The sequence below is a fragment of the Staurois parvus genome, unplaced genomic scaffold (assembly GCF_062004578.1).
Source record: "Staurois parvus isolate SC_StPar_1 unplaced genomic scaffold, SC_StPar_1.0 ptg000262l, whole genome shotgun sequence".
NCBI classification, from domain to species: Eukaryota; Metazoa; Chordata; class Amphibia; order Anura; family Ranidae; genus Staurois; species Staurois parvus.
The window spans coordinates 7,338,729-7,353,798 of NW_028318058.1; positions in this window are offsets into that span (position 1 = coordinate 7,338,729).

Below are 15,070 nucleotides of genomic sequence, written 5' to 3' on the forward strand. Positions count from 1 at the left end.
TTCCCACTTCATGATGTGCAAACTTAGGGAGTCTTACATTGTTACTACTCCTGTCAGCCTTGTAATAGACGGAAGCCCCCCGCTTCCCACTTCATGATGTGCAAACTTAGGGAGTCTTACACTGTCACTACTCCCGTCAGCCTTGTAGTAGACGGAAGCCCCCCGCTTCCCACTTCATGATGTGCAAACTTAGGGAGTCCTCATTGTCACTACTCCCGTCAGCCTTGTAAAAGACGGAAGCCCCCCGTTTCCCACTTCATGATGTGCAAACTTAGGGAGTCCTACACTGTCACTACTCCCGTCAGCCTTGTAATAGACGGAAGCCCCCCGCTTCCCACTTCATGATGTGCAAACTTAGGGAGTCCCCATTGTCACTACTCCCGTCAGCCTTGTAATAGACGGAAGCCCCCCGCTTCCCACTTCATGATGTGCAAACTTAGGGATTCCTACACTGTCACTACTCCCGTCAGCCTTGTAATAGATGGAAGCCCCCCGCTTCCCACTTCATGATGTGCAAACTTAGGGAGTCCTCATTGTCACTACTCCCGTCAGCCTTGTAATAGACGGAAGCCCCCCGCTTCCCACTTCATGATGTGCAAACTTAGGGAGTCCTACACTGTCACTACTCCTGTCAGCCTTGTAATAGACGGAAGCCCCCCGTTCCCACTTCATGATGTGCAAACTTAGGGAGTCTTACACTGTCACTACTCCCTTCAGCCTTGTTATAGACAGAAGCCCCCCGCTTCCCACTTCATGATGTGCAAATTTAGGGAGTCCTACACTGTCACTACTCCCGTCAGCCTTATCACAGAAGGAAGACCCCCCATCCATACAGTAAACCATTGCGCCCAGGGTAGTCGTCCCTCTCGCTCAACCCTTGTCCCAACCCTGCTCTAATCGCCCTCCTGCCAGGCACGTCACATATGGCAGGCAGTACTGCCGCTTAACACAGAGAATGGGGCTGTGCATGCAAAGGCGACGTGGTGCTTCCACATTTTGACAGTTAAAGCAGGCCACTTCACACCACAAACATCCTCCAGAACCGTTTCTGCATGCGCTTTTTTAACGTTTTTTTTAAGCATTCCAGTGCGTTTTTTCTATTTCAATATTTTTATTAAAGAAGTTTTTGTTTTTATAATACAACAAGCTCATGATACGCCCATGCAGGGGCAGAGCGGAACAATAGCATACCTAAGCAGATACAAATCAGCAGGGTGTATTAGCCAAATAACGGAATGTCCAATGACACCAAGGAGGGATGGCAAAAAGCAGAACCAAATAGTAGCAGCAGCAATCCATCATATTACCAAAAAAAACAAAAAAAAACAAAGAGGAAAAACCCCTACCAAGAAGTTTCAGCTCAGAACATATGGGGGGAAAAAACCCAAACTGATCAAAAAAAAAAGAAAATATAAGAACATAAAAGAAATAAGGAAGGAAGAAAGATTCAGGGAGAAAACATGGAAGAATGGAAGACTATAAGAATCACTGATCCAGGGTTAGCACAGGCAACGACTATAAGAGGCCATAGCTAGTAGGAGGCAGGGATGGCAGGGAATAATATATACAAGGTTCCCAAACCTTAAGGAATCTCAGATGAGAATCTTGAAGAACGCTAGACATCTGTTCATTGATCAGCATAGATTTCATCCGGGTCTTCACCCCTTGGAAGACAACCAAAGGGGTTCTCCAAGCTTGAGCTATAGCACGTTTGGCCGAAATTATTAGGTAGGATGCTATTTTCTGCAGAGAGCTAGACAGACCCAAAATTGGGCAATGCAGGAGGGCTACCCTTGCATCCTTACAGACCGTAATATGAAATAACGTTTGCAGCAAACCAAAAACCCTAGACCAGAAGCCTATCAATTGTGGGCATGACCACCAAATGTGCAAGACGTCCCCACATAAACCATAGTTCCAGAAACAGCCATGTCTGCCAGTTGGATTAAAGTGAGCAGTCCGAGCCGCGACCCAGTACCACCGCAGGAGAACTTTGTAGGCTGCCTCAAAAGTGATGGTATTGAAGGAACTATTCAGCACCATCCCCCAGGCCCAATGCCAATCCTCCGCCGCAATCGAGAAACCTAGATCGCGCTCCTATTGGGAGACATAAGACAGGGGTGGTGAGGAGGACCTACTGTTAAGAGAGGAATATATTACAGAAATAAGATCAGGGGACCCTGGGGAATGTTGACAGACATGTTCAAAGGGCATTTTGCGGTAAGGGTATGTAGAGGTATGACAGAAGGACAGGACCCAGTGGCGCAATTGCAAATACTGATAATATTCCTGTAGCGGGACCCCCCGTGATTCTCAAAGAGAATCCCATGATGGAAACGTACAAGTGTTCAGAAAATCATGTACAATAACAAAGCCATGGGAGGTCACCAAGAGAAAGAAGGGGGATGTTCTAAGCCTGGTGGAAATAAAGGATTATGCGTAATCGGCAAAAGAGGAAGAAACGATGATATAAAATTACCCGAATATTTAACAGAATACCAGGTTCGTAAACTGTGACGCATGATAGAGCTCAGGTCCGGAGGGAGCAACTTAGGCAGGAGCCAAAGCAATGTAGTTAAGGAAAGCGGAGCACAGTTGGGTAATTCCAAGAATACCCATAACGGGATATCCATTGTGGCATGAAGCATGGACAACTGGGAAATTCCAGTGCATTTTTAATGCGTCTCAGGATACGTTCCAAATTCTTTTTTTCCTCCTTTTTTTTAGGTCAGTTCAATTGCAAAATCTTTATTTTCATCAAGACAATTCTTTTCCTTTGCTTCCTTTTCCTGTTTTTTTTTCACTGTACTGGGGTCCAGTGCTTTTGTGATGCGTTTTTAATGCTTTTTATTGCGTTGCAGTACAATTCTGTGCAGGGAAAAAAGCAGTATGTTGTTCTTTTTTTTATGGAACTGGAACGCACAGCATTGGTGTGAACTATGCCATTGGAACCCATATAACCTACTTTTCATGCTTTTTTGATGCAGAAAGAAAGCACTGTACTGTACGTAGTGTTAACGGGTCCTGAGAAAGTGATATATTGCCCCCTCACCACCTGTCCCAACAGCCCCTGAAAAGTGGTTTAACACAGAACGCTTTTCAGAGGGGTGGCAGTCAGTGCCAGATTACAAAACAGGCAGGCCTTTTGCCCCATGTCAATAAACGACCCCACTGCAACAGATCAAATCAACCACTTGAAGACCAGTCCTTTTTCTGACACTTTTGTTTACAAGTAAAAATCTGTATTTTTTGCAAGAAAAATATTTAGAATCCCTGAACATTTATATATATATATATATATATATATATATATATATATATATATATATAAATGTTCAGGGATTCTAAATAATTATATATATATATATATATATAGATAGATAGATAGATAGATAGATAAATAAATATATTATATATATATATATATATATATATATATATATATATATATATAACATTTTATAATTATATATATATACAGTTCCTCCATTTTCAAGGGCTCAGATGTAATTGGACAATTGAATATGCTCAAAAATAAAATGTTCATTTGTAATATTTTGTTGAGAATCCTTTACTGGGAATGACTGCCTGAAGTCTGGAACTCATGGACATTACCACTGACTGGGTTTCCTCCTTTATGATGCTTTGTCAGGCTCTAACTGCAGCTGTCTTCACTTGTTCTTTGTTTGTGGGTCTTTCTGCCTTTAGTTCTCCCTTCAGCAAGTGAAATGCATGCTCAATTGGGTTGAAATCAGGTGTTTTGACTCGGACATTGCAGAATATTCCACTTCTTTTCCATCAAAAGCTCCTGGGTTGCTTTTTGCAGTGTGTTCTGGATCATTGTCCATCTGTACTGTGAAGCGCCGTCCAATCAACTTTGCTGCATTTGGCTGAATCTGGGCTGACAGTATATCTCTAAACACTGCAGAATTCATCCGGCTGCTTCTGTCTTCTGTCACATCATCAATAAACACCAATGACCCAGTGCCACTGGAATCCATGCATGCCCATGCCATCACACTGCCTCCACCATGTTTTACAGCTGACATTGTGTGCTTTGGATCATGAGCTGTTCCGAGCCTTCTCCACACTTTTTCTTCCCATCATTCTGGTACAGATTAATCTTAGTTGCATCCGTCCAAAGAATGCTTTTCCAGAACTGGCCTGGCTTTTTTAGATGTTTTTTGGCAAAGTCTAATCTGACTTTTCTATTCTCCAGGCTTATGAATGGTTTGCATCTTGTGACTAACCCTCTGTATTTGCTCTCATGAAGTCTTCTCTTGATTGTAGACTTTGACAATGATACGCCCACCTCCTGGAGAGTGTCCTTCACTAGTCTGGATGTTGTAAATGGGTTTTTCTTCACCATAGAGAAGATCCTGCGATCATCCACCACTGTTGTCTTCTGTGGATGTCCATGCCTTTTTATGTTGCTGAGCTCACCAGTGCTGTCTTCTTTCCTCAGAATGTTCCAGACTGTTGATTTGGCCACTCCTAATGGTGCTGCTATCTCTCTGATTTATTTGTTTCGTTTTTGAAGCCTTACAATGGCCAGTTTCACTTGCATGGACAGCTCCTTTGAACGCATGATGTAGGTTCACATCAATAGATTCCAAATGCAAATACCACACTGAGAATCAACTCCAGACCTTTTACATGCTTAATTGATGAAGAAATAACAAAGGAGTAGCCCAAACCTGGCCATGAAACAGCTTTTGATTCAATTGTTCAATTACTTTTGGTCCCTTGAAAAAGGGGGAATGGCTACTCTTAAGAGCTGTAATTCTTAAACCCTTCCTCCAATTTGGATGTACATACCCTCAACTTAAACCTGAGAGCGTGCACTTCCAATCCATATCCATTACATAACTATAGCTTGAATATGTTTTGGTAAAAACCTGAAAAAAAAATTGTACCTGTGTCCAGATATACAGTATTTGGACCTAACTCTCTCTCTCTCTTATTTGTTTTCTTAGCAGAGGCCCTAGAAAAAAAAAATGGTGGGTTTTGGAATTTTCAGTGTCACATTTGCACAGTGGTTTTTTGAATGCAAATGTTTTGGAAAAAATACACTTTAATGAATTTTGATGCACACAAACACAATACAATACCCAATTTTTGGGTAAAATGTAAAAGATGATGTTATACCGAGTAAGTAGATATGAAACATGTCACATTTTAAAATTGTGCACACTTGTGGAATGGGGACAAACTACATTGCCATAAGCCAGGGGTGGGCAACTGTGGCCCTCCAGCTGTTGTAGAACTACAAGTCCCATGAGGCATTGCAAAACTGACAGTTACAAGCATGATTCCCAAAGGCAGAGGCATGATGGGACTTGTAGTTCACCAACAGCTGGAGGGCCACAGTTGCCCACCCCTGCCATAGGCCATGCTTTATAAGACTTTACTGGTTAACAGTTTAGTGCTAGAATTATTGCTCTCACTATAACATTCACGGCAATATCTCACATGTGTGGTGCGAATACTGTTTACATATGCATGCAGGACCAATGCACGCATTCGTCATTGTGCGCAGGGACAGGGGTGCTTTTACCACTTGAGCTCCAGAAGATTTTACCCCTTTCATAACCAGTCCATTTTTGCTATTTAGCACTGCGTTATTTTAACTAGTAATTGCGCGGTCATGCAATGCTGTATCCAAATGAAATTTATATCATTTTGCACACAAATAGAGCTTTCTTTTGGTGGTATTTGATTATTACTGTTTTGTTACAATATAAATGAAAAAAAGACCCCCCAAAAACCTATATTTTCTATTTTTTGCTAAAAAGCATCCAATGAAAAATAAAAATTCTTCATACATGTTGGCCAAAATGTATTCTGCTACATGTCTTTGGTAAAAAAAAAAAAACCTATGGTGCAGATACTGGAATTTTTATTCATACTAGTAATGGTGGTTGTAGCAATCGTGCACACAGAGATGGATGCAAACCTCCATTTTGGCAAAGGCCTCCATCTTCGATCACTTTCTACTCCCAAATCAGCTTCCCTCATCCCCCCTCCCTCTCTGTTGAGGGACATGTGGTCTGTTTGATGCAGAGATAAAAGGCAACAAACTCATTGGGAGGGCGTCATGGTTATAAACCCCAGTTAGCCTGGCCCCCCTATGTCTGCTAGACTCTTGCTGGAGAAGGATCGTAAAGCCATAAACCAAGTCCTTCACTGAGTTCAAAGACATTCCAGCTAGCTGTGAAGCAGACTTACATTTAAAAACCCACTTTTCCATATAATTTTATATCTCCAAACAGGAAATAATTACACAAACATGGAGCACATATTCGGATGGCTCACTTTAATACAAATTGCCTGATATATTACACCCCCTAGCTAACAGCTCCAGGAAAGCAGAAAATGATATCTCCTTAACCGTCACAACAGGTATGTCATATTTCATACCTAGACGTTCAGCAGATGCGTCTGTATATTAATCTACTAGTGGCAAGGCTGCTAAACGCACAGAGGATAAGTTATGGGCCATGATATAAGCTAAGAGGGATTTTTGTTCTAGCTGGGGTCTCCACCTACACCTCCCCCCAAATGAGGCAATTGGTTCTCTGCTTCAAGGAGAAACCCTGCTGAGTTGCTAGAAAAGCTGTTATGCTTGGAGCAGAAACCTGAGCTAAGCTGAGTTGATCTAAGTTGAAGATTCTCCCTTGTAACATCGGAAAGAACTCTGGGAGACGGCCCTTTTGCTCTGAAACTTGAAAGCTGCTTAACCCAAGGCTTTTGGCAAGTACTTTATCTATCTAAATTCATTTCTGTTATCTCTTTGCTGTGCTATTGCTCTTTGTATATTTATATATATATATATATATATATATATATATATATATATATATTGGCTACATCTTTTTCTGTAAATATTTTTATTGCACCCTTTTGACCTTTTAGTAATAAATCTTACTTTCAGAAAGTGTTGCACTGTTTCTAAAGCTCTTTAATTCAAACTAAGAACCCCTGCCTCTGAAGAGCGCTACTGTGTGTGTTTTAAACTTCCGTATATCTCTGCCTGCGGTGACAGTGGTATATAGATGCTTATGCAAACATCATAGTGTTATTGCTGATATTGCCGAGTTTCCTCCTTCTCTGTACAAAAGGAGGTGGTGGCAGTGTGAAGGGTTAATTGCGTAATTAACCTGACCCAGGCTGCAAGTACACAGACTGTAATCCATTAGCTGGAAAATCTTTGTGCAGGGTGCAGCTGGGTGTGGCATTGTTACGCACATGACAGCGGTGATCAGAGACTTATAGTGGGACTATGATAGTGCAGCAGGAAATCTGACACTAACTGATGCTGGGGGGGAACTGACTAACTGCAACTGACATCTCCAGTGACACTAATGCAGTGATCAGTGCTAATAATATACACTGTCACTGTACTAATGACATTGGCTGGGAAGGTGTTAACTTCTAGGGTGGTCAAGGGGTTAAATGTGTGCCCAAAAATGTTTAGTGTGTTTACTGTGTGGTGTTTTCACTAAGCAATGTGCTGGTTTTTACACCCTGCTTCACAGGCAAAAAAAAACAGCAAATCATCACTGTCTGTAGAGGGTCCTGTGTTGTTTACCAACACAGGGTTCTCTTATGTCATTCACTCAGCTGATCAGCGGGCTTATGGACTGGTGATTAAATCACTGCACAGAAAGGACATCATTGGACATCATTGTCAAAAGGTGTCCATGGCTTTATCTGACTGATGGTATCTGCTAGTTTCCATTTGTTTACTCTCAGCTGTTGGTTGGGGAATCTTCTAACTTTCTGAGATGAGAAAGAGAGACACCTTTCAGCACAAATTATGTAGGTAAAGGAAATGCCCCTGCTACACCCCCAGGTACTGGGACCATGAAGAGAAGTAGACCTGAATTAAAAAATGATTTGCTATTTTATAGGGAACATATAGAAAAGATAATTGTGTCTAGGCAGTCCCTTAACAAATTTAACGTTTGTCTGGAATTTCTTCTAAAAAATATCAGTGCACTTTGTGGAATGTGAGGGGACCTAGGCCCTCCTTAGTCTGTATATCTACAGTATGAGATGTATGGTACTGCTGACTGCTGGTATCAGGAGATTTGGAGTGAGATTTGGTGATGCCACTACTGTGTTGCTCACTATTCTCCTTACTGGAGCCTCTGACATGAGGAAGCATACCCCTGCCTCTGCCAAGACAAAGCAGAACAAAGCATGGCAGATCAGTAATGGGGATCAGTTGCTCACACACAGTGTGCAGGGGTCAGGAGTACAGGGGTGCTTAAGACACAGGGAGCAGGGTTCAAGAGTGTGCAACACAGAGGTCAGGAGTATATAAGGCGCAGAGCAAAGGGATCAGGAGTGTGTAAAGCACAGAGTGCAGTGGTCAGGAGCTTGTAACACGCAAAGTATGGGGGTCAGCCATATGTAATGCCCTAAGTGCCAGGGTAAGACGTGTGTAACACATAGAACACACAGTTAAGGAGTGCTTAACGCACAGCGTATAGGGGTCAGGAGTATGTAATGCAGAGAACAGGGGTCAAAAATGTGTAATGCTGGTGTAAGTAGTAGAACAAAAATATACCTCTCCTCCCAGTAAAAAGTTCCCTCCCCTGTACAGGTCTCCCCCGCCCCCAGTACAGAGCTTTTTCCTCCCATATCCCTCCAGTACAGACCTCTCTCCTCAACATAGGCCTCCCTCCAATCTTCCCCCATATATTTTGTCCAATGCAGATTAACCCAAATCCCCCCTAGTACAGATCTTCCCATTCCCTGCCTGAAGTCCACTCCCTGAAGTTCACTGCAGCACCAAAAATACAGGGAATGTGCCATGGGTGACTGGCACTAGGGAAGTCCATGCTGGTTCAAGGTTTTTTCCTGTGTGCATTAAAGAGCACTATTACAATTCTGTTCATTAATTGATTGCATTGAAATCCTGGTATGCAAACTTCAATGTGCTCCTTTTGCATTATGTAACTTCTGTCCAGATTCCAGACACAACTTTGCACCAATGTTCCAAGATCCTTGGCAGAACAAATAAAAGTGTCAGTCAGTTGACTGCTTGAGAACTAGAACATGAGAAACCTGTCCATTTATGGCCAAGCAAAAGCGAACACAGCATGGATTCCAAATGTTTTAGTGTCCAGAAATGAATAGATGGTAGTGTACAGTATGTACCTCGGGAAAATACCTGAATTGGCACTTTTGAAACCTTAACCTCTTCACGCTGGCCGAACGCAAATGTGCGGCCTTCCGGCCAGGGGCGGACTGACAACTCATGGGGCCCCCGGGCAATAGGGGATCATGGGGCCCCTGTGTCCTTGCCCAAACTCAAAAAAGCTTATGAAAAAAGTACCAGGGGCATCTCATGGGGCCCCCTACTGACCCCGGGCCCTCGGGCAGTGCCCGAGTTTCCAAATGGTCAGTCCGCTCCTGCTCCCGGCGTCTGCACCTAGATACCGAGCGGCCGCACATTTGTGTTGTATTAAAAAAGAACACGTGCTGAGAGCGCGCGCCCTGCGCGCTCCCAGCACACATGTCCAGTACTCATGGAAAGGTTCCAATCTCCTCTTTCGATCGGGACCTTTCCCTATCATGTGACCGCCGTGACGGCATGTCACGGCAGTCACATGACCCTAAACCCCGCCTCCCGGCTTCTGAAACCCTTAAAGCGCCGGGAGATGCCGGCGTGAAGGGGTTAAAAACCTTGTTTTCTGTATGTTAGAACAGAATGCCAGCCAAAATGAATGAGCTAAAAATAAAATATCCCTTTAAGCCCTGGTTCACACTGATGCGGTGTGGAATTTGCAACGTTTTCAGTGAGAATTCTGCACTGCATCAGAATTGCACCCCGTTCATGTGAACAGCTCCGGGTGTGTATGTCAAGTTAACAACACCCCGAAAGCGGTCTGCAAAGTGCGATGTGCAGAATCAGATCGCATAGGTGTGAATACCTATGCAATCCGATTCTAGTGCGGACCCAAAAAAGGGTCCTGCACATTTTTGGTGTGGGTGTGGTGTGAATAGAGCCATACAAAATGTATGGTTCCAATCGCACTGCACACAAATTGCATGTGATTTGCACAGGAATGCGGTGTGGCTCCTGTGCGAATCATATGTGATATACGGCACCGCACATATGTGAGCCCAGGCTAAAGGATGAGATAACAAACCAGGTTTTGCTTCAATATTCACCTTCACTTCAGATGTTTCCCCTGCAGTGCTTTTTTCTGCTGCTAAACATCTTATTGGCCAGTATCATTCAACCTACTTCCTCTTAGACCAGATCGTACTGGACCTGCCCAAGCCAATGACTGGACAGTGCATAGAGAAGCAGCAGAGTGGTAAGCTCAGGTCTTTGCTTTCTCTTCTTATCAGCCTGCTTATTGTCAGCATATGAACCTATTATCTCCTTATGCTGGTTCTTCTATGCTAACCCTGCTGTACAGAGACTTCAAGAGACTAATGCCCAGTCAAGTGTAAGAACTGACACTACTTACATTTAAGATCATAGTAAACTCATTTATTATTACAGGTATTTATATAGCACTGCCAATTTACGCAGCACTTTACATACATACAGTATATTGCACATTCACATCAGTCTCCAACCCTCAAGGGGCATTCAATCTAAGGTCACTAACTCAGATTCATAGTAATGCCAATTTTAGACAAGAGCCAATTAACCTACCAGCATGTCTTTGGAATGTGGGAGGATACCAGAGTACCTGGAGGAAACCCACACAGACACAGGGAGAACATGCAAACTCCAGGCTGGTTGTGCCATGGTTGGGATTTAAACCAACGACCCTAGTACTTCCAGGCGGAAGTGCTAATCATTTAGCCACTGTGCTGCACTTGTTTGATTTTTACCTATAGGTAAGACTATACTAAGACTTACCTATAGGCAGGGGCGGACTGACCATTTGGAAACTCGGGCACTGCCCGAGGGCCTGGGGTCAGTAGGGGGACCCATGAGATGCCCCTGGTTTCTTTTTCATAGGCTTTTGTGAGTTTGGGCAAGGACACAGGAGCCCCATGATCCCCTATTGCCCGGGGGCCTCATGAGTTGTCAGTCCGCCCCTGCCTATAGGTATAGTAAATATCTCTTAAACGTGCACCGGTTCATGCGCACTGGGCTCTAAATGGACTGTGTCGTTCATTCAGAACTCTGTGCTGCATCCATAACCATTCATACAGCTGAACCCCACAAACCTAGAAGGAAGACCAGGTGAAGATGGAAGTGCCTACAGGGTGACAATGCATTGCTGGAGGGCTTCATTTTCAGGTAGGTTTGTCATAATGCGCTAGTATGCGGTGCATTATGACTTAAACTGCCCAGGGGCCCATTTTTGGGGAGCGGTTTACTACGGCTTTAAAATATACCTTTATCCTATTATAATATTGAATACAGAACAGCATTAATTTGTGCCTTTTATAGCTGCCTAGATTTCATCTTTAAATATGTCTCAAATTAGCATACTTAATAAAACATTTAAAAAAAGTGTGCATTAACCCCTGCCATTCAATCAGAATTCAGCTCCAAAAGCTTACTGTGGGCTAAGGAAAACGAATCTCTCATGGACGGCTATGAATTACTACACATGACTGCATTTTGCATTGTATTATTAAAAATGTCCAATCATGTATAAATTCTCTTAGCTACAGGAAAATAACATTCAGTCAGATTTTTAGTTGGTTTAGTCCTAATTTATATAGTTAGGTTTTATTAATACATTGGGCACTGACACTGGCCATGCATCAATTTTTAAGATTTGATTCAAATAGTTTAGTGCTTACATGTATAGTACACATTGTGTTTTTTAAATAAAAAGTACTATCCAAGGTCCTGAGGAAGTTCCAGATTGGAACTAAACCAGTCAGGGCTAATTTACACTGCATTGTAAAACATCTGTCACCGCAGGGACACACAGGAAACGATTGTTTCCTAGGTGCCTGTTCACACTGCAATTCATAATATGGCTGCGCCACAGTGTGCTCCGATAAAATGCAGACATGTTGCATTTTTATCGCAATGCATTGTGCTGAATCTCAAGGCAATGTATGCCAGTGCATAGCGCTGCTGTACATCATCATGAATGAAGTGTACATTTTGTACACTTCAAATAAAGTTTTTTACAAAAAAAAGGGGGGGAGCTGTGTGTTGCGCCGAATCACACACCACACTGCCTCCTAACGCAGGCAGGAATAGAGAGCTGCTAGAGTGGTGAATCGCTTCAGCAGCTCTGCGTTCCTGTGTGAATACAGCCTCTCCTGGCTGGAGACTTAAATGGAGCAAGATGTGAGTGTGTGATACTTAAACCATGGTTTGATAATATAATCCCTCCTGCGCTGTAATGGACCCCAAACCCTACCTATCAGCTGCTTACACTCAAACTGATACCCAAACAGTGCAGAAAATATATATAAATAATAGTGCAGCGCTAATAAACTAAATCACCATAAATTATAATTCATGGGCTAAACAAGCCAAACACACCTACATGTGAATAGTGATTGAAAACATAAATTTTTTTAAAAAAATTTGAAAAATATGACATATCTTAAAGTGACAAATTCATCTTCGTGCCCTACACATGTGCCCGCAAATAACTCAACAATATTAGAATATAAAATAAAAAACATATATCATGTGATAGTGCCACTTCAAATCTCATAAATGAACACATAAATATATAAGTCCAGTATTTGAATAAGTGATAGGACATACACATGCAATGTGCAATTGGTGCTCAATCGTGTAAGTGCCAACACACTTTTCCACTCCAGCTGCAGTGCCTCCTCACCTCCTTTCTGCGACCCCTAAGGGACAGAAAGCCTTCAGGATCACCCTGGATCCTCAACAATCCCGTCTGGTAAATCTCCTTCCCAAGTTGTTCTCCTATTATGCCTCCTCCAAACTTTCTCCTCTGTGATTTTTAAGGTCCTCTAAGCAGATTTTCTGTGAAGTCTCACTCACATATTAGTGAGCAAAGAAATAGATCCTCCATAGTGTAGTAAATCAAGCTTGCAGTTCATTTATTTATGAAAAGACGTTACTCACATTACAATACAGCCTCTTCCTCTCCCCTGCATGGGTAAACTGCATTCATGTGGTACTTCCTGGGAGTTTTCAAGATGGCGTCCCGTACCGGAAGTGCGTCACTTCAAAAACCGGAAGCTGCGTATCGGCGTACCTACACGTTACGTCACGTGGTCTCGTGACTTCCTCGGGGTCTTAAACCGACTTGTGTTCCGAAGATCTTTATCCAGTGTATCGCCTTGTGAAGAGATCTGGAATTTCTGCTTTCTGGAAAGATAAGTGACTCTGAAAGTTATATACAAAATGATTGCAAGATTATATGGTGGATCATGCATACAAGATCTGAGATAACCTCCATAGGTTGCCTATTGTAATTTGGAAGGAGGCAGCAAACATAATTGTCCAAACAGGGCTGCCACAGACTCATGGATGTGAAAACTCTGGTCTGATGCATGATTACAAGTGAATATGGTGGACCATACAGTCGAGATCTGAGAAGACCCTCATAGGCTGCCTATGGTAATGCAGAGGGAAGCAGCAACACAATATCCTACATATGGCTTCCAAAGATACATGAAAGAGAAGAGATTTGTCTGAAGGTTGCCATATTATTTATTACAGGTACTTATATAGCACCATCAATTTACACCCCTAACTCACATGCATACATACACATACTAGTGCCAATTTAGACAGAGGCCAATTTCTCTACCTGCATGTCTTTGGAGTGTGGGAGGGAACCAGAGTACCTGGAGGAAACCCACACAAGCACAGGGAGAACATGCAAACTCCAGGTAGGTGGTGCCATGGTTGGAATTCGAACTGACGATCCTAGCCCTGCTATGTGGACATGCTAACCTAATGCCTGTTTTTGGGCATGTTTTCCACATTGGATCAGAATACACCTTTGACACTGGTGATAATATGAAACTAACAGCAACAATATACAGTAATTGCACAGAGCAGTAATTGGTGTCAGTAATAATATATGTGGAGACTAAACACAGTATCCTATGTGGAGTTGGAATGGATATATAAAAGGATTGCTTTGATTGCCTATGCAGCAGTATATTTTTAGTTGAATGATTACGGCTAAAGAGCTCATTACTGAGCAGAATGCATTTTCAGGATATGCTGTATATTTGTAGTCTAATAACAAAAATGTATGGAAAATTTGTGATTGCAGGAAATCTGTTGTCAATACATGTATGTGAACAACTACTGTATATAGGTGGATGCACTGTTGATTTTGTGCAGCAGGTATGCTGGTCACTATCTTATCCTCAGCATGCAGGCTAATCAGTGATCCATGACTTTGCATTGTGCTGATACTGGAGAAATGACACAATGTAGCTAAACCTTCTGTGACACACAAGGAGCTGAGTTTGTGAAATAAATCATCACAGTATATGAATCAAAGGAACACAGACAGCAACATTTATTTTGGGAAGCTGCATGATACAAATTAATGTGCTATTAAACCCTAAAACAAACATTAATAATTCTTAGATGTGATGGCTTCATAAGTTTTGTTTTTTAGTTTATTTTTTATTTACTACAGGCACTTATATAGCGCCGTCAATTTGCGCAGCGCTTTACATATACAGTATATTGTACATTCACAGCAGTCCCTAGCCCTCAAGGGGCGTACAATCTAAGGTCCCTAACGTACATTCATTTTTTAAGCTTTCTTTCCTTTATTTTCACTTGGGGATCTGGCCAGTAAGTCTATTGTTTTTCATAATAACAAGCTGCTCTGCAGTTATAGCAGTTGGGGGGTTGAGACATACCATTTACCACTGACATGGGTGTTTACAATGATCAGCTTTTATTTATTTACATAAAACCTTCATTCCAAAAGGAAAAAAAATGTTGCTGTAACTGCTTATAAGGTGTTAACTGGAGTTTGGTTTTATTTGTTAGTGTATCTAAATCTGCAAGTCCATCTAACAGATTGACAATGCTGCTATCTGCTGGTCTGCTGTGCATCCTGTGCTCATTCATCCAAAGTGTGGGCACTCTAATACAGGAGGTGTG